This window comes from Pinus tabuliformis, chromosome 3_2 (assembly GCF_031772625.1).
Source record: "Pinus tabuliformis cultivar Carrire ecotype Pingquan chromosome 3_2, CPIR1, whole genome shotgun sequence".
NCBI lineage: Eukaryota > Viridiplantae > Streptophyta > Pinopsida > Pinales > Pinaceae > Pinus > Pinus tabuliformis.
In genome coordinates, this window is record NC_142302.1 from 77,639,555 (window position 1) to 77,661,513 (window position 21,959).

General features: G+C 37.3%; 1 protein-coding gene and 1 long non-coding RNA gene across 3 annotated transcripts in view; one reads left to right on the plus strand and one right to left on the minus strand.

The window, feature by feature from the left end:
- The window catches only part of LOC149179933 (ras-related protein RABC1-like), a 270,374-nt gene that overhangs the window by 197,348 nt on the left and 51,067 nt on the right, over positions 1-21,959 (plus strand). The window lies entirely within an intron of this gene.
- LOC149179935 (uncharacterized) lies at positions 948-12,871 on the minus strand. Its single transcript, XR_016256887.1, has 2 exons — positions 12,115-12,871; positions 948-1,538 (listed from the first exon to the last, which is right to left on the minus strand). It is a non-coding gene; the product is annotated as an uncharacterized LOC149179935 (long non-coding RNA).

Here is a 21,959-nt window from a genome sequence, read left to right on the forward strand (position 1 = left end):
ATCGCTTCTTCACGATGTGACCCGTTTCCTGCGAACCTAACTCCTCATGGACTAAACTTCTACCCTTGAATTTGACTTTTACCAAATCTGACGTTGATGCTTCCTCAATTTTATATTGGTCCATTGGGAGCCGCTTTTTCCTTTCCTAACATTCAATTACAAAGGACTCCGTAAGGACCAGTCCTTTCATTCTCAATTCTTTTTCCATTTCAGAGTTATACGTATTAATTGTGTTTTCAAACCATCAGCATCATGTGTTAGTTGGTTCAAGAGTTTTCCACCAGCCGCCTGAAGTTTACTCTTCCATTCCACATGGGATTCTTAATATTTCCAACAATTGCCACTGCTAAACTGTTCAAGGATGCAGTTCCAGAGTTCCGAGACCACCACATTATGCCTTGATTTTCTAGGAAGCCTTTAGAATGTGGAGGCAGAATGTGAACAAGATTCTTTCCCTTTCGTGAATTACCAGTAAGATAAGAATTATCTGTTTCCTCTGGAATTTTCCATTTCCCTTTAATACATTCAGGAATGGTGGCTGAAAAAGTACATTTTCTTCATATAGACAGATAACCTAGACATTTGTACTGGTCACCGGAATATTCCAATCCACTTCCACACAATGGGCGCTTTCTAAGGGCTCCAAAAAACATGCTATCAACACTCTGCTAGAGGAGAGGTAACAGGGCCCCAAATATGATTATTCATTTTATACTAATCTGCTAGAGGAATGAATTTATGGATAGTTACTTTGTCAAAAGCTAAAAGGGATTAATGGCGAGCAAGATTTATGCAATCATTCCATGATCTAGATTTAAAGTCCCATAAGATTATCCAAAAGAAAATTCCTTACTTGGTGAAAGCAAGGGATTGCAAGTTTGCAACTGCACTTCAGTAATTTAGTTTCCAACTCCAAATTAGTTGATTAACCAAATCCAATCGAGACATGTTACGATAAATGTTCCAGTATAAATCCCTAGAAACCACCATCCATGCTTCCCAAACAATTTTGGAATTCCAAATTTTGAATAGGTGAGATTGGACAATAATATCACGTTAATCAAAGAGCCTTGAATTGTGAGGTTGTGCCAAGCCCATGAAATTTTGTCTTAAAAGGAACTGCCATGGAGCATTACCTTCCAAGTATCTAACTTCCTGTTTGATCACAAGAAATTTTCCATAAGAAGTTACATCTATCAATCAAAATCCACCTTCATCTTTAGGAAGGATACGCACATGCAAAGTAATTGTACCCAACCCATATTCACCACCATACTTGTCCCTGTTACCTCTTATACATTAGAATGATGAAAGTTCCAAATCACATCGTACACTTCAACTGTCACCGCGATATGTTACCCAGTGTCACCTCAATGATCTACCTTGCTTATTTACGTTGGATCTCCTTCGACCTCAAGGGGAGCTCGCCTAAAACTCACAGGGCTTCAACCTGTGAGTATGCTCCTGCTGATCTATGTCTGGAACATGAAGCAAGGCATCAAGATAGAAATAATTTCGGGAAAGGCAGAGAAAGATTCCTGAAATTACAAATCAAAGAACAATAGAAGCTGCTCAAGAAAACAATTAATAATATAAAGGTACTGAAATCATATCTTGAAGAAGTCAGAGCAAAAAAGAAACAATTCATTAGCAGATGAATTTTCCATAATATAATTTTATTGGAAGAATCATCTTGTGACTGGAAAAACACTAGATGGAACATGCATGGAAATTCAAGGGAATACACAGGATTTCCTATCAAAAGTAAACAATCATCACTTCATGGATGTCCTTAAAGCTATGGTGTCAATTAATACATGTGGTAGAATATCAATTTTATTTGTCAATTATTTTATTTATTTCTTTTATGGTTTTGTTGTTTCCTTTATCTTCAGAAAATCTTTGTGCAAGTCACCAATGTTTTGACCACTCATTACAATGTGTAGATTTGAGTAATTCATGAGCTTGCACTCGTCTGAGACCATATCTGATATTGTAGAAGATATGACTAGTAGGTATTCTCTTTTAGTCTTCAGGTCATTTGGAAACTGTCTAAAAGGAACTGCAGCTAGATTGGCTCACTAAATACAAGCTTTGATACCATTTCTACACCCAAGCTCGAACTTTGCGATCAACTTTACAAATCTTTACAGATATCCATTCTTCATCCAGACTTATAAAGACTCACCACTATAGAATAAGACTCCAACTAAGTCTGTTTTTGACCACCCTGATTGTTGAATACACAAGGTGAGAGCATACCCAAATACTGTTGTATTTAAGCCTCGACTATACACATATACTAGTTATTTTATGATCTTCTAGATCGCTAGATGCACAGGAAGAGAGAATACTCAGAGCTTCGAGACTTCAACTCCTGATGCGTAAGAATGAGATCCACATCGTTTATTTATAGCATTTCATCCGATGTATCTAGTCACCATAACTAGGATTTGTAAGTCACATTTATGACACGATAGTATTATCGCATCCCTTAACTGGTCTTTCGACATACAGAGATCTGAACCAGACACTGACATTACCTTATAAAGTGGAGTTTATTTCCACCCACGAAGCAAGTAAAACATGAATACTATTATACATAGTGGAGTGATCTTCCACCCATAAAACATTATTATAATACATGTTTGGCAATCCCGACTAGATTCCCTTTTGTAAAGAAATAAAGACTAGGTCCATAATTCTTCCGTATTAAGGTTCCATATGGTTTCCAAGTCATGAAGTTCTCTCTCAGTCCATGACATCTCATCTTCAAACCAATATGGATCTTGAGATTCAAGATAATTTGGAAATGAGAAAAGATAATCATCGAGACACCTGTCAATGATGGATTCGGTCATGAGTGGATGCCCTCTTGGAAGCATATATTTGCTTTGGTACATAGCTTAAACTTTAAAGGTGAACTAGACTTTTCACAGGATATTCCAACTATGTCATGCTTTTTATTTTTATGGCCCGTTTAACAATAGTATTTTCTGGTGGCTCCAGTTTTGAAATTTCAGAGTAGGTAAATTTTAGTTTGAATTTCAACCATAGCTCTAACTGTATTTATAGTTTGAATCTCAACCATAGCTCCAAATGTGTTTCTCTGATTAATTCATTTTGCAGGTTCAAGCCGAACTCTACGCCCTTGTAATTATAATTTGGACTTGGTATAAAATTTTCAAACAGAATCTCTGTCCATCCCGACCAAGGTCTTCTTACCAGGTTCTTTGCATCTGCACATATGACTACTTCTCTCTTCTCTCTAGCGAATTGCAATATCAGGGAATAATGTTCCCATGATATTGGTCCTGAACCAACATCACAATAATATAATCCAAAATGATCATAGTCAATTGACATATGTTTGACATGATTGCCAATTTCTCCTTTGCTCTTCTCATGCCTGAAAAAGCCTTTTGCTGCCATTTCTCAAGGATTTGAATCCTTAATGGCGAAGATCTAATTTCTTCAAACAGAATCTTGAACATTTGTTCCTCGGATCTTTCTATATTCATTTCCTCTAATATTTCTTGACTGACTATGTCGAGTACTTGGATCAATTTCAATATTCTATCTTCAATTTTTTGTCTACATATATTTTTAGATTTTGCACCCTCTTCTTTTGGTGTCATTGGCCTCTTTATTTTTTTGAAATCCCTGCAAAAAAACATTGCAAGATCTACTATCCTGTTGCTGCCATTTCTCAAGGATTTGAATCCTTAATGGCGAAGATCTAATTTCTTCAAACAGAATCTCGAACATTTGTTCCTCGGATCTTTCTATATTCATTTCCTCTAATATTTCTTGACTGACTATGTTGAGTACTTGGATCATTTTCAATTTTCTATCTTCAATTTTTTGTCTACATATATTTTTAGATTTTGCACCCTCTTCTTTTGGTGTCATTGGGCTTTTTATTTTTTTGAAATCCCTGCAAAAAAAACCATTGCAAGATCTACTATTTATTCTCTGGTTAGCAAGTCAACAAATCAATTCAAAATATCTAGGCTTGTACTCAACATCAAAATCAAAATTATATAACCATACTATCCCTTGTGTATAATCTAAATAGTATCAAAATAATGGATAGTCTTCTTGATTGCTACTATCCATTATTTTTATTGCTATCCACAAGGAAATGCTAGAAATCAAGAAGACTATCGATTATTTTGATAGTATCAAAATTATCTAACAATACCATACTATCCCTTGTGCAATTCCTTATGGCTTGATGGGTAGTTTACTTTTGCACCATGAAATGATCTTGGGGGATATGAGCACACTATCTATTTCTCATCAATTTCTTCAATGAAAACACCAACCAACGTGTCATCCTTCATCAGTAAGCAGAGATAAGGGTGGTAAATCTTGAACTGTGTCCTTTATTCTTCCTATTTCATTAGTCAGGGTTGCAGATTTGTGTTATGGATGGATCAGCGAGTGATCCTTGGGCATAATGACGGTTCCAAAAATTAAAACTAATGTTCCACCCTTTTTTTATGGTTCTTGGACTTTTGGAATTGTTGGCTTGAACTGCGGTTCCTGTACATTTTTGAAAACTACGCACATGGTTCCACGTGGCTTTTTTATGTTTTTGAAATTTCCAACTGTTATGTGAGGAACTATGCTTCCCAGACACTCCCAATGTGCTCTCTTGATTCTCCCTAGACGCTTCCTAGATGCTCCCTAATGGTAATGTTAAATTCTTAAGTAAAAGTGTCATTCTCCTTTATCTTTAGTTTTCATACTTTTACTTATATTTTTAACATTACCATGAAATGACTAAGGATGCTTGAGAATGGTTCCAACATCATCAAACTTCATATGGAGATAATATAATTTTATATCCCGTTCAAAAATTAACAAACTTAATAGTTTTAAGGATCAATGGGATTGTGGCATTTCATTAGATCATATCATGTATGAGGGTATGTGACTGACATTTAATTAAGAGCACCGAGCCCTATGTGTACTCCAGTGTTGGTGGTGTTGATTGTTGAACTCCTTTGTCATGGCCTTAGAAAAAAAATTAATATTCCTAATGGAAATTTTAAGTAATAAAAGAAGCAAAATATGGACAAGCAACCAAAAATTTCCACGCACACGTAAAATATTAGATTACACCAAAATACTGAGCCACTTTATTAATATGAGAAGAATGGAGTACAAATAGATAGGAATAGAGGAACCTGGGCTTGTTACAACAAGCAAGGAAAAACCTAGGTGATAATAATGAAGCCTAAGTGCTAAGTAAGCTCCTCTCCAAATTCTACGCTGGCCCATAAATTTCTTGTTGCTATTTTTGTAGGTGAAATATTGTTTCTGCTCTCTATACAGCTCCAAAAATTCTAAAATTTTAGCCAGGGGCTCCCCAGGCCAACTCCAACAAAACCCAGATAATTCTCAGCCAAAATCCAAATAGTCCACTAGGCCCTAAAAAGTGTGAATTCCCCAGTCCACTAGCTCTGTGTCCCACAAGAAATCCACTACTGGTAAGTAGCTGAAAACCTCCCACCAAAAACTAAAAAATTGCAAGTAAATGTCCCTAGAAAATAAACAAACTCTCCAACAGAGAACCCAGGCTTACACTGGCTCCCCAAATTCCCACGATCTCTTTGTCTCTCCAGCTCTGCACAAGACCCAAAAATGTTTGATAATTCCCTACAATTCCTCATTAGTTCAGGCCTGCAATCCACCACAAACCTCCAACAAAATAGCCAAGGGAATGGTCATCAAAAACTCGAATCCTGAACTGCATGGGAGCTACCTTTCCCAGGTAGTGTGAATTCATTTATGAGCCTAGTCTGCTCCCTGAATTGATTGAATATACCATAAATTAGCCCCAGAACAACTTCTACACCATGAAGAAGAACTCTTCTAGAGTGGCACTCGAAGTCCCCTGAAGAAGAGTTGAGATTCCCGCCTGGAAACATTTGTGCTAAGCAGCACGACTTGAATTGGCTAAGCAGCACAAACAAATTGTAATTCAAACCTGAAAATGGAAAAATGTCCCAAAACTGTGGAGGCTTCATATTCTATTTATAATTTCTTCCTTTTCTCTCTCCTTGTGGCCTCCACAATTTGACCCCCTTCTCTCCTTCTTCCCTCCAGATCGAAATTCTCTAAGGGCTTTTGAATTCCCTCTAGGAGTGGCCCCCAAATCCCACAATGTAAATATTTTTCCCTTTTTGTGCTAATGTTTGGAGCCTCCCTTCATAAAATTAAATTTAAATACCTTTTACCAACTTTTCCTAATTTTTGTGTACAAAATTATTCTCCATCCAAAATTGCAAAAATTGCAAAATTCACTTAGCAAATTTTTAATTAGAGGGAACATTACAGTCCTCCCCTCCCAAATGTTTCTTGTACTCAAGAAACTGTAATGTCGAGTGTTGTAATATTTTCTCTCCCTCCCATGTGGCATCCTCTTCTAGCAGGTTCCTCTAGCGGACCAAAAAATCCTTGATGATTTTCTCTGGAGTTTCCTCTCTCTAGTCTCCAAGATGGCTTGAGGTACTAAGATCAAGTTATCCTCATCATTCATAGGAGGAAACTCTATGACTATTGTTACTTTTTGTCCCAAAGAATTTTCAAGCAAGGGAAGTGGAATATGTTGTGGACCTTGCTCCCTGGTGGAAGCTCCAACTCATATGCTACGTCCCCAATTACTTGACTACTTTGTAAGGCCGATAAAAATGAGGCTTGATCTTCTTTGTGCCCTTCCGCTTGAGTGTGGAATTCATGTACGGTTAGAGCCTCATAAGGAATAAGTCCCCAACCTCAAAGTGCCTCTCTACTTTGCCTCCGCCTGCTTATATCTTTTGTTGATTTTGGGCTATGTGCAAGTTATCCTTGAGAGATATAAGGATATCCTGACTCTCCTGTATCGAGTCCTTGGCCACTAGGGCCCTATTGTCTCCAAAAACCATACCATAAAAGGTTAGTGCATCATAGCCATACAAAGAACAGAATGGATACATACCTATAGACATTTGGTAGGTGGTGTTATAACAATACTCCCCAAGTACCCCTCCAACCACTTGTTCACTATCTCTGTTTGGCCATTTGTCTGCGGTTGATAGCTAGTGCTAGGAGTGAGCTTAATCCCCACAAGTTGAAACAACTCTTTCCAAAAACCACCCATGAACCTGTTGTCCCTATCGCTAACAATGGTCTTAGCGAGACCATGTAGCCTAAACACCTCCTGAAAGAATAAATCAACCACCTGTTAAGCTGAATACCGAGTTAGAATGGTGAAGAAGTGGGCGAATTTAGTCAACATGTCAACTACCACATAAATGAAATCTCGTCCCTATACGTCTGTCAACCTTGTAATGAAGTCCACATAGATACTCTCCCATTCCCTCTTAGGGATAGGGAGAGGCTGTAATATTCTAGTCGGGTATGTCTGCTCACCCTTGTTCCTCTGACAAGTATCACTTTCCCGAACATGCTTCAAAACTTCCTCCTTGAGGCCCCTCTAGGTGAAACACTCTCTAATGGCCCTGTATGTCTTGAGGAACCCCTGGTGCCCTGCAAAAGATGAGTCATGTGAAGCCTGCATGATCTTCTCCCTCGACTAGGAGCTCGACACCAAATAAATCATGTCCTTGTAGTAGATCACCTCTATCATTACTCTGTACCAGTGATTCCCTACCATTCCATCAAGGATCTCTCATCCATGTCGATACTTGGAGTACTCAACCAATAACTGCACTCTTTAATCTTGAATAATTCTAATGAGTGAGAGTGTCGCGAGCCTCTTAGACAATGCATTTGCTAGAAAATTTTGCTTTCCCTTGATATACTCTATGTCAAATTCATACACCTGAATCTTGCTGACTCATTTTTGTTGTATCTCCTGTCGCTGATTCTGCTCTAAGAAGAATCGAGGACTATTTTGGCCAATATTCACCTTAAACCTGTTACCCACCAAATATTGTCGAAACTTGGCCAACACATGCATGGTGTCCAACATCTCCTTGTCATATATGAGGTACAATCTGTCGTGTCCCTGTAGCTTCCAACTCTTGAAAGCAATTAGATGTCCTCCGGCCTCCCTGTTTAAAAGGTGCCCCAATACCCTCTCCAGAGGCATCACACTCTAGGACGAACGACTGTGAAAAATCTGGTAAGGCTATATTAGGTAGCTACTCATGACTCCCTTGAGGTGCTAAAAGTCCTCTTGTGCCACCTCTGCCCATGAAAATGCCCCTTTCTTCATCATATTTGTAAGGGTTTTTGCTAGCTGTAAAAATAGCCTCACGAACCTTTGGTAATAATTGTAAATGCCCAACAATCCCCACAACTCCTTGACATTCCTCGCTGTAGGCCAATCCAAGCTGGTTCTCATCTTCTCCTAGTGAACTCACACTCCATTCTCCCCAATGACGTGGCCAAGATACAACATATCTGTTAGTCCAAACTCACACTTGGACATCTTAGCATATAGTTGTTGCTCCTCCAAGATGTGTAGCACCTCCTCCAAGTGTTGTAGATTCTCTTCCCATGTCTTGCTATAGATCAAGATGTCATCAAAGAAAACCAAAACTCTACACAAATTATTGTGGAACATGTGGTTCATGAAAGATTGGAAAGTAGCTGGGGATTGATTAGCCCGAAAGGCATCACTAAGAACTCAAAGTTCCCATAGTGACACTTGAACACCATCTTTGAGATATCCTTCTTCCTCACCCGAATCCAATGGTACCTTGAGCACAAATATATCATAGAGAAGTACTTGGATCCTCTAAGTTCATCCATCAACTCGTTTATACGTGGAATCAAGTACTAGTTCTTCAAGGTCTTCTTTTTTAGGGCCCTATAGTCAATGAACGTGTAGAGGGTCCCATCCTTCTTCTTCTCTAATACTACAGATGAAGCGAAGGGACTAGAACTGGGCCTGATATACCCCAAGGCCAAAAAATCCTATATGGCCCGCTCAATCTCATCTCGATAAGCCTCGGGTTGTTTGTATGGCGTAGTGATAACTACATATACGCCCTCCTCTAGCTCAATCGTGTGCTCAAATCCTTTGTCTCGTGGGCGACCTGGGGGAATGTATCCAAAAACTACTGGGTATCTGTCCAATATTGCTCGAATACCAGGGTGTGGTGGTCGTGGCTGTGCTCCTGCCTCTGAAATCCTGAGCTTCACAACCCACTCTATATCACCACATCGCAGATCAAACTCCATCATGTGTGTTGATACTGTCTAAGGGGGGTACGAGTGCATGCCTCTGAACACCACTGACATCCCATCTCGCCTGGTGAACTCCATATCCAACCTCCTCTAGTCTATGGTGACACGCCCAAGGGAGTAAAGCCACTAAACACCCATCGCCACATTGGTGTTTGGAACATCAAGTACAAAGAAATGATATTTCATTGAATAGTTCCCCATAGTCACTGTCATACAAGGGACGTATCTAGTGCACTACAGGGCCCTGTCTCCATGCACTAAGATTGAAAAATCCCTCAAAGGTCTTGGTTTGTATCCCTCTCTCCACCATCTGAGCATCAACGAAATTGTGGGTAGCCCCATTGTCCACCAAAACTGATACATGTTGTCGCTACATCGTGCCTCTAATCCTTAATGTTAGATACTTCGTCACTCCCTGAAGTGAGGCAATAAATCCTCTTGTAGGAAAGAAAGGGCCTCATCTAGGTGGGGGAGGTGGGCCTCCTCCTCCATTAGCCTATGGATCACTATCACCTCCCTCTAGCTCTTGCTCTAGATCATGCTTCGACTCACTATCCAAAAAAAATCTATGTAATGGGCATTGCCCTTGGTACACATGTTCCCTAGTGCCCATGGCTCCTGACACGTGAAACACAACTTCCTCCTCTGGAGGTCTCTCCTGATCTCATCATCCAACTACCCACACCCCAACATCTCCCTCCGTGGTTGGGGTCTGGTGTCTCCACCGATCTCGTGGGTAATGGTTCTTTGGCCTTGTGGATTGTACCCTGCAAGTCCCAAGTTCTTCTCACTGCATCCTGGAGCGCAATAGGTATGTTTGACCTCACTAGTCCACGAAAGGGCTCAACTAATCCCTCCACAAAAAGGAAGACCCTCTTGGCCTCCAACATTTCTAGAACCATCACCGACACCCTCAAGAATTTTGTGATGTACTGCTCTGTGTTGCCTTTATGCTTGAGTTGGGTCAACTCTCTGAAGTGTGCCTTAGGGTCTCTCAGGTCAAAAAACTCCAACACCCTCCTAGTGAAATCCTCATAGGATGTTACGCAAGCATGCCCCAACGTAGACAACCCATGGTACCACCAGTCATGATCATCTCCCCCTGATCTGAATTGGATCATTATATTTTTTTTCATCTATCTCGATGCATTTGGAGTGGAAAAAGTGGATGAATCAACTCATGGGGTTGTTTTTACTGGCGGGACCGAGTTTGGCGAAACAAGGTGTGAAACCTTTCGAAAGAGTTTTGAGTCATAAAAAAATGTTCTTCAGGGGTAAAACTTTATTGCGCACACCTTTTCATGCTATTTTACACACAATTACCTTTCCAACTATGTAAGAAGTGCATCAATCAGAGTCCATATGCAAAAGTTATGCCACTAAGAAGTTTCCCTTCCTGTTTTCACACCCATAGTTCGGGAGGATGCCGCATCAACCCCCATTATTCATGTAAAAGGGGCTAGTCATGTGTTTGTGATGTAAAAGACTCTAGAAGAGTCTATTTTGTAACCCTATTTAGGAGTTGATGTAGTCAAACTTAACCACTAGTAGGCTATCGGGTTGTGTTATAACCGGGCCACTAGGAGGAAGAGGCATTACATTCTTTCGAGAGCATTTTGTTCCATAGTTGAGAAAAGATAGCAGGAGAGATAGTAGGTAAAGAATACATAGAGGATCTGTGCATTGTAGTAGCCCACGGGCCATACGAATTACATATTTGTACCTGCAACCATATTTCAAGATACAGAAAGAGAGCGAAGCAACCTCACCTTCCAGAAGAGCATATCTTGTGTCTTATGCATGTGTGAGTTTATTTTGTCATTCTCTACTTTTCTGCATAATTTCCATTTACATGCATGCACTAATTAGAGTAAAATCTATAGGTCTAGAATTTTAATAAAACTGTAATAGTGTAAAAATACAATATTTTAATATATTATTATCAGATCTGTTATGACAAACTGTCCAATGGAATATCCATAACAGTTTACAGATCACCCTCCAAGTGCAAGGTAGCTTCCTTAATTTCCTCCACTTCTATCATTTGGTTAAGGTGAAAATAGGTGTTTAGTTTTTACACCCATGCCCTCACGATGCATTTAGAGGAGTCCTCGAAAATAGGAAGGAATAACCTCCAAACTATGCGCGGAAAATCAAAATTATGCATAGATATTCCATTGGCCCCTTTTCCTTTATTGCCATACTTCAGTTGAAAACAATCCCGGAAGGTTATAACATCATAAAATTATGCTCCCACAGATTGATACTCACAAAAAAATTCCCCTAAGGGCATCTCATCCATATCTAGTGGCTCTCCAGTCCTTGCAGTTAGAAACGTGGGCATAGTAGACCTGGGTGGTCCATTGTAAGTATGGGGATGGCTCTATGGCTTGGTACTATCAACATGATGGGATGTGCCTGAGCCCTCTCATGTAGTGAACTCCCCATGGATGCACTTGTTACGATGTTGTTATCTCATCTCATCCAACATTTCCTTTTTCCCCAATGCTATCTCCTTTTTCCCTCGAGCCATCTCATTCAAAACCTTCAAAATGTTCTAGAAGGATGCGTCCTCTTTACTGGTATCCTCTTCTATCTCCTGCTCAGGAACCTCTAGATCAGGGTTGATCTATAATTCCCTTTCTCTACTCCTGTATATCTGCGTTTGGTAGGTTACGTTCTGCTTGTCTTCTAGGGTCATAAAAAGGGTTTTTCCCATATATTGCTATATCATTGCTTTGATAACACTGCAATATTCCTAATGGAAATATTAAGTGATAACAAAAGAAAACCATGGACATGCAACCAAAAATTTCCACGCATTCAAAATATTAGATTACACCAAAACGCTGAGCCAAATTATTAATCTAAGCAAAATGGAGTAAAAATAGATAGGAATAGAGGAACCTGAGCTTGCTAAAGCAAGGTAGGAAAAACCCAAGTGAAAATAATGAAGCGCCAGTGCTGGATAAGCTCCTCTCCAAATTTTGCGTTGGCCCATAAATTTCTTGTTGTTGTTGCTGTAGGTGAAATGTTGTTTCTGCCCTCTATACAAGTCCAAAAAAATTGAAATTTTAGGTATGGGCTCCCTAGGCCAACTCCAACAAAACCTTGAAAAGTGTGAATTCCCTAGTCCATTAGCTCTACGTCCCATAAGAAATCCACTATTGGTAACCAGCTCAAAAGATCTGACCAACAACTAAGAAATTGCAAGTAAATGTCCTTGGAAAATAGACAAACTCTCCAACAAATAACCCAAGATTATACTAGCTCCCCAAACTCCCACAATTTTTATGTCTCTCCAGCTCTATGTAGGCCCCAGCAATGCTTGATTACACCCTGCAATTCCTCACCAATTAAGGCCCGCAATCCATCGCAAACCTTTAACATAATATCTAAGGGAATGATCCTCAAAAACCTGAAACCTGATCTGCACAGGAGCTGCGTCTCTTGGGCAGTGCGGATTCTTTTATGTGACCATTCTGCTCCCATAATTGGATGAATATACTAGAAATTGGCCCCAGAATAACTTCTACATGATGAAGTGGAACTATCCTAGAGTGACACTAGAAATCCCCTGAAGAAGAGGTGAGATTCCCGCCTAGAAACCTCTGTGCTAAGCAGCATGAGTTGACTAGGTTGAGCAACAAAAGCAAACTATAGTTCAGACATGAAAATGGCAAAAAGTCCCGAAATGGAGGTTTCCTCTTCTATTTATAATTTCCACCTTTCATCTCTCCTTGTGGGCTCCACAATTCGACCCCCTTCTCTCCTCCTTCCCTCCAAATCGAAATTCTCCAAGGGAGTTCAAATTCCCTCTTGAAGTGCCCCCCACATCCCACTATGTAAATAATTTTCCTTGTTTGAAGCCTCCCTTCATAAAATTAAATTTAATTTTCTTTTACCCAATTTTCCTAATTTTTGTATCCAAAATTAATCTCCACCCAAAATTGCAAAAATTGCATAATTCACTTAGTTTATTTTTAGTTAGAGGGAACGTCACAAAAATATACCCTTCACTCAAGTAAAAATCATTGATCAAGCATGTTAAGCTTTTTCAACCATATTATAAGGCTTGGATTAGGTCGTTTGATCAAAATTGTGCAATGTTGGCTAACATCCCTAGAGAATCGAAGTAGAGGCAGAGGCTAGACAAGAGGAGAGGAATCTAGATTATGGATGGTTGATGTTTGAATAATTAATCATTAATGTTTTATGGATGCCATTTCTATCTTCATTTGTGTACAATATGGATGATTTGATATATTCTGCAACTAATTTGGCATGCTTCGCTTCCGAAAAATACCCCTGTTTCAACCCTGCTTCATGTAACATTGCTCGTGGAAGTAATCCGTATAGAGGGATTATTTTTAAACCATTGCTACAAAATTAATAGGTCTTTGGATTGTCCTTTATAAAAATGCTTCATGTAGTTTAGATTGCACAAAAATATCTGCATTTTTGTTTTATCAACTAAATAATTTTGGGATTTACTAAAAGCTTCAAGATATGATCTTGTAGTAGGATTTGGCCTTTTGCTATTTGGAAACATAAGAATTTATCTCGGTTTTGTTGGAAGTTGTAACCAGTTTCAGTCTTCATAATTGTGATGATGTCAAGAATTGATGTAATAACTGTACTTCTCAAAGAAAATCTTTATTTTGAAAAAGAAAAATCATTTATTGTAAATGGGTTTCTTTCCCATGGGCTTTGGTCCAAAGTTCAAGCATCCATTGAGGGCTATAAGGTTTTAGTGCAAAGTAAAATTCAAGGTCATGATGAAGAGAACCCTTGAGGGCTCATGTATCAATGTAAAAGAAATTTATTTTATGAAGTCATGTCTAGGAACCTCCAAGGATCAGGTCGGCTAGCCATGTAAGTCGACCTAAATGAGGCCCACACACCCACATGAAATGCTATATAAAGAGTAGCCTTCGTCCTCCACAATATATGGATGGGGAGTTCATTTTCTCTTAAGTGATCTTAGGCAGAAATAGAGGTGCGAAGAAAAAGAAGGCAGCTAGAGAAGAAGGGTTTCTTTCTCTTGGATGAATTTCTCTCATGCCTGCTCACACGTGCGAGTTCCTCAAATCTAAAGGTGGAGAATGCTTTTATTGGTGGCTGACCTGATCCTTGGTTTGGTGAGTTGGTATTGATTAGTGGTCTTGGAAGTCTTCATTGAAATTCTATAAGAAGAATTTCTCTGGGTTTTCCCCATTTGGAGGGGCTTTTCCTTGGCTTGGAGCCTATCTTTGGTGTTTTCTTGTTGTTTTGTGATATTCTATGTTTGCATTTGTTTGATGACGAAAAGAACACAATAATGATGATAATGAAGTAATAATATGTCACAAATAAATGTCATTGTTTAAGAGAAATCATGTAATTAACTTACCCTAATGAAAGCCCTAGATTTCTCAACATGGTTTCAGAGCTTAGTCCATTGACTTAAGGGAAGATAGAGGGTCACATCAAGGCTTCAATGTGTCAAATAGGAATATGTCTTAAGACCAACCCTATAGGAAAATAAATTTGCAATTTTGGGCACATCTATAAGTCCTAGCCACTAAATTAAGGCTGCAAGCCTAAGGAGAAAACCATAAAGGTTTTTGAGAGCATTTAAGATCTATTTCAAGGGATCAAATAGGTGAGGAGGTAGCCCTTTAAATACAAATTTCATTAAAGAAGAGATCAAATTCATGGGCACATTTGTTAGCCCTATCCACATAAATAAGACCACAGGCTTCACAAGGAAGGGTGAGTCTCAGTTCTATAGTTTCGAAGGGTTAATCTTCAAGCTAAAGGAAGACCGAGTCCATCACCATAAGGATCGAAGTCTTGGGAACTTTATTTAAGGTCTGAAATTATTATTTAGAATCTCTGTGTAACCTTAGATCCAAAATTATTCTGAGTATGTAGTTATGATTCTTTTGAGTCAGCAAAGAGTCTAGATCTCAAATGTCATTGAAACTGCTTTGATAAAATGAACCAAGACTCTTTTTCAAAGGTTCTGGGCATATGTGTATATGGTAAGGAACCTAATATAAAGCTACAATCATCATACTTAGGCATAAATTACAATGCTACAGTCACATTATAAAAGTATCGAAGACTCCTACCATCTTTGGCCATTAGCATAGTGTGACATGCTTAGATATTGAAAGAATATGAATATTGAATTATTTGAGGCTTGTCATTAATAGAAGAAGAATCGAAGTATTGTATTCCTAAGGCACCCTTGAAAAATATCATAGTAGTCCTATACATGTTTTCTTTAGTAGTATAAGGGACAAAGAATTGAATTCATAACACAATTTTGTAATCTATGTATAAAGTATGTGAGCTTAAACATCAGGCAAGGAGCCAACCTATGGAGGTCTTCCCAGTAAACATAAGGAAGCTGACCATAAAGGAATATTTGTGATTTAAGGAGATTCTAGCCTCAGACATCCAAGATAAAATTATTTAAGCATGATGTCGAAGTTTTCTTGTAATTATAAGCAACCCTAAGTAAGAAAGGAGACAATCCTATGTATTGTCACATAAAATAAGATGAGTACTTCTTTGCATTGTCCTGAGCACATTCATATTTAGTCAGTGTGACAAAAAAATCATCATTATTTGTCAAGAGTATACATTGTTTTGGAAAGCTCGCATCTTGAGAAACACTTCTTGATCAGTATATATCAATGCCTTTGGAAACTCTTTGTGTCTTTGTCTCTTCTCCTTGTGAAGTCCAAATTTTGAGCAACATCTAATATATATTAGTGTTTAGAAGTATCCTAACTAGAGGGTCAATATCTCTAACAAGTGAGTTCAGTATATCTCTTGCAAGAAAATCTTGATAAGTTTAATTCTTGAAGGAAAAGAAGAAGATATTGCATCATAAGTAACATCAGAGGAAAACATTGTGACCTTCCATCAGTGAGAAGAAATGCATCCAATTTGTATTGGACGAGGCAACACACTACAATGAAAGCCAAAAAGGTTGCTAGCAGCTAGAAGAGCACGACATCCAATAATAGGCCCTATAACAACCTCGATGGTCTTAAAATAAAAAGGTACGTAATTATGAAGTATGTATAGCATATTAAGGGTCTATATTAAGGACATGTGACTCTCACAATTCGTTATGATTTTGTATGATCTTGATTAGTTTTAGAAAGAATGTGAAACATATATGACATGATGATGACTCCATTCCATGAATTGGATAGATCACTTTGGAACTTGGTCCAAAGTAGCCAATATACTCTATGACGATAGATGTGGTAGCAAGATGCAAATGACTCGATAACCATGTCCTGATGGATCACTTTCTGGATATTCAGAGGGAGCCATGTTCGATCTCTATGGTGATTGGTTCATGAAGATGCAACTAATGCAGATTGATGATATGGAAAGTGATGGTGTACCCTATCTTGATGATGATGTTGTATTTAAAGGGGGCCATGGAAGGTCAAATCTCACACGTGTGATGATGATAGAGCCCTGAGAACTACTATCATGATCTTAAAGATCATAGTAGTTAATGATGGATACTTCTCCATAGATGAGAGGGAGCTCCTCCCTAGTTAAGAGGGAGTGACATATAAGGTTTTTTGCTTCATGTGTCATGCACTAGACTAGGACTAACAACAGTAAGTCTCAGTGAAGTCCATGAGGAGAAAATGGCGTCTGGAGGATTGGGTAAGCATCTGAGACCGATACTCTTTGAGGATTTGGAATCCAAGGTAAGAAGTAGTCTGGTGACCGACACTCTTTGAGGATATAATAGGGTATCCAAGATAAGAGTGGTTGAAGAGGACCAATATTATTTTAGGATTAGGTATCCAAGACAAGAATAGTCCTAAAGGGATATACCTGGTGAACATCTAGGTGGGGTATGTGCCCTGAGAGGTAGTGTGGTGTCCCACGTCATTGTGCTATGATCTATTGAGAGATATAGCTTGTTAGTCAAGGTCTTTCTATGTTGACAACGCTGGTTGTATATTGATCATAATGTTGTTGCTTAATATGAATTACCAATCCAACTCTTCTTATGAGAACTTTTCAATGGATGTATTTTCCTTGTACCTGTGATCAATTATGAATATATCCCTAGTTAAGAGGTACTGTTGGAAGTTGTAACTAGTTTCAATCTTCATAATTGTGATGATGTCATGACTTGATGTAATTATTGTACTTCAGGGAAAATTTTAAGGATGAAAAATTATCTTGAAGTTTAAAAACATTGGTGAATCTCACTAGTCCCTAATATGCAAACTATAAATTGTTTATTGATGTATTTACAAAATTATTCAAATTTATAATGATTTTATATATACTCTCTATAATGTTGGTGATTTTAAGGTAAAATAATTTTATATTGTAAAATTTGGGCGAATCATTTTTATAAAAAATGGAAATTGGCGAATCTTTTTTTAGAAAAATCATGGAAATTTAGCCCACCTGCGAATATTAGCCCCTAAAATTTTCCATGTTGTACTTGTCAAAAAAAATATTTATTTTGAAAAAGAAAAATAATATATTGTAGATGGGTTTCTTGCCCAGGGGTTTGGTCCTAAGTTCAAGCACCCATTGAGTGCTATAGGGTTTTAGTGTAAATTCAAAGTCAAGGTCATGATGAAGAGAACCCTTGAGGGCTCATGTATCAATGTAAAATAAATTTATTTTATGTAAAAGTCATGTCTAGAAACCTCCAAGGATCAGGTCGGCTAGCCATGGAAGTTAGCCTAGATGAGGCCCATGCACCCACATGAAATGCTATATAAAGAGGAACCTTCGTCATCCACAAGATATATACAAGGAATTCATTTTCTCTTAAGTGATCTGAAGAAAAAATAAAGGTATGAAGAAAAATAAGGCAACTAGCGAAGATGGGTTATCCTAGACAAATTTCTCTCATGCCTTCTCACCCGTGCAAGTTCCTAAAATAGGAAGGCGAAGAATGTTTTTATTGGTGGGTGACTTGATCCTTCATTTTGTGAGTTGGTCTTAATCAGTGGTCTTGGAAGTCTTCATTGAAATTCTATAAAAATAAGTTCTTTGGGTTCTTCCCATTTGGAGGGGTTTTCCCCTGGCTTGAACCCTCTCTTTGGTGTTCTCTTGTTGTTTTGTGATATTATATGTTTGGCATTTATTTGATGATTAAAAGAACACATTAATGATGATAATGAAGTAATAATATGTCACAAATAAATGTCAATGTTTAAGAGAAATCATGTAATTAACTTAACCTAATGAAAGTCCTAGATTTCTCAATAGGTTTTACCAAATTCCATATTAGTCTTAGAAAGTACTAGACCATACTTAAAAATTATATCATGGAAATGTTGCAAATGCTTCAAATGTTCATGCAAATTCTTGCAAAAAATTAGTATATCATCAATATAGACAATTATCCACTAATATTCTCTGAAAATGTCTTCCATCCTTTTCTGGAACTCATTGGGGGAATTTTTCAAACCAAAACGCATTAACTTCCATTTGTAATGTCCATGAGGAACTACAAACATTGTTTTGTGTCGATCTTCTAGGGTGATGTTGATTTGATAGAAACTAGACTTCAAATCAAACTTGGAAAATATCATTTTTCCTTTAATTTTCTACAACAACAATCCTTTATTTAGTAAAGGATACCGAATATCTTGCAATACTTTGCTTAGAGGCTTATAATTTACAACTAATCTAAGTTTTCCTCTTTTCTGCTCCGAGTTCTTACATGCCCAAGCACTTTTGGAGGGCTCTATTAGACCCTTTTTCAACATATCACTAATTTTTTCTTGGCAAGTTTTAATCTTTGATGTGCTCATTAAGACTACTGATGCATTTTGTGGGCTTACTTTTACTAGGGGATTATATGGGAGAGAAACATAATACCTCTCCCTATGTGAAAGTGCATTAGAGTTTTTTGATGTACATTCTCTTATGATCTTTTCTGTAATTGGAGCCAATACTTATTTTACATGATGTTGTCCATTTTATTTAAATTGTTGGAAGTAATTTCATAGCTAGCTTTCTTGGGATGCTTTTGTTCTTTTTCTCTAATTCTACTCCTTCCTTCCATAAATAAAGGAGTTCTTACTTTTATCCCATTGATAGGAAATTCAAAGACCTTTTCCTTTTTCTTTATTGTCACTTGATCAACTAGTTCAAGGAATTTTGATCCAAAGATACAATCACCAGCTATTTGGTCAACACAATGAAAAGAAAATATTGAAGTGATGATTGTTTACCTTTAATGGGCAATATTGTTTGTGTCTTGAACTTGCACACTTGCTCAATCTATAGATTTTTTAGTCACAATAGGATTCTCTCAATAAAATTATGGGATTATCTTTCTTCCTAGAAAATAATTGACAACCAGAATCAACCAAATAATTAATTTCATAATGCTTTACTTTTGGTGGGTAGAATATCACTGATTTATAACTTCACTCCTCCAAAGGCTAGGAGTGTCGGTTCTAGTTGCTAAAGTTTTTATCGAGTCTCTGAGTGGTTTGAATGTACATCTTGATACTTTTTTTAATCTTCAACTTTTTGCTTGTTTAAATGTTTTCTTCTATATCCCCATGGATTCTTGCAAATATTCTCCATAGATTCCTCACAACTCATCTCCTAATGAATTGTTTTATTTTACAATGATTTCTTCAAGTTCTTCTTTCAAGTTTCTGATATTATCAATTGTTTCGTTGATTAGATTTTGCTATTCTTTGATTGTTAATTTCAAGAATCTTTCTCCGTCTTTCCTGAAATGATGTCTATCTTCATGGCTTGCTTCATGTTCTAGATACATATCAACAAGAGAATATCTACTGGCATAAACCTTGTAAGGTGCTTCCTTGATGGATTGCACTATTCTTGGACAAGCCTTTTGTCTCAGTGGTTCATCTCTTGCTTTCCATAAGTTTTCTTTTATTACATACTTTCAAGTAGGATTTATTCCAACTATTGTTAAATTTCTCTGATTATTTGTTCTGGGTCCTTCTACTATTGAATTCTAAACATAAAAAAATCATATTTAGGTTGGGATAAGTAGCCATTCTCACCCTCCCAATTTAATGCCTTGGGATATCTAAATTCACTAGTTGAAAAATAAGTAGTATCTGGATCATCATCAGAGAAATAAGAAGGATCGAGGAAAATGAGATCTCATTTTGATCTTTTTAAGGGGTAACAAAAATTTAAATTCCACCACTCTGGCTCTAGCTCTTCTACAAATAAAGTAGACAACTTTGGCTTGGATTTTTTCTTAGGACACTAGTATGCCCCATGGCCAAAATTCTGGAAATTATAACAAACTAATTTCTTTGAAGCTCATTGGTGCCTCTTTAGGTAAGACACTATTTTGAAATGCTTCCTATGCCTTTTGCTTTTGTACTGGTGATGATCAGGATCAAACCTAAAACGAAAAGTAAAATATTTTTGCTTTCCTTTACTTTTGTAATAAAAAATATTTTTACTAGTTTTGTGGCCACGATTATTTGCACCACAGCCCTATTTTGGCATATTTCCCACATTATTATAGAGTGAAGAAGTGAACATGTTGTCAAGTCTTTTAAAGTCCTTATTAACCCTTTTTGTAAGACAATGTTCTTGTATCACAATCCTAATATGTTTATCAACCATATCAAGTGACATAATTTTGAGCTTGATGTTCTTATCTTTGATATACTGTGCTATTGTATCAAGAAGTACACTTGGATTTTTTTTTTATATATAATATTTGATACAATGTTATCAGAACCAAACCAGTGATCAAACCGGTAGCCCCTTAGACCGTGAATTGGTCAGAACCAGACGAAAATTGGTAAAATATATTGTCAACCAAAAACACATAAAATATTCAAATTTTAATGAAAATCACATATATTCATGTGCATCCATATGGATCCAAACCATTTATACACAAATAAGCAAAAGTTCTCATTTATAGAGCATGTAAGGGTGCACATAACCAAAATAACACCGAGTGTAATCAATATTTGAAATGAAAATACATAAAGAAAGGACCTAGACAACCTCTATCATCAAAAAAAAATCATGCTACAACAAATACCTACATATCATCAAAGTATTTTCCTATATTGGGTTCTTTGTCATCAATATCACCCTCTAATCATCAAAATAAGATAAAAAAATGTTTAACATGTCAATTCAAGATTTTGTTTGAGTGATGGGTACATTTTTAGTTGGATCATGATAGAGGAGTTCAACAAACAATGTCACCAACATCAAGGTACATAGAGTGTTTGGTGCTCTTGATTAAATTCTAGTTCAATACCCTCATACATGAAAAAATCCAATGGAAACATTGCAATCCCCCCAATGTTTAAATCCTGAAAAATTGTTAATTCTGTTAGCTTTTGAGTGAGACCTAAAATTATACTTTCTCCATATGAAATCCAATGAGGTCAGAAACACTCTCAAACATCCTGAGATTTCATGGTAATGTTAAAAATTTAAGTAAAAGGATGCAAATGAAAGATAAAGGAGAATTCCACTTTTACTTTAAGAATTTAACATTACCATGAATTGCATAGCAATAATAGGGCCATAGGCTTGAATGTTAAGCACCTATTATGGGCTAGTGCCTAGCCAAGACAAAAATTAAAAGAAACAAATCAAAACAAGCTCCACTTATTATGTTTTACGCTGCTTTATTGAACCAATTATGAACCAACTAGTTTGGTGAAAATGGCCAGTTCGGTAGCGAATCGACAAAAAATAGTTCAAATCATTGGTTTGAAGTG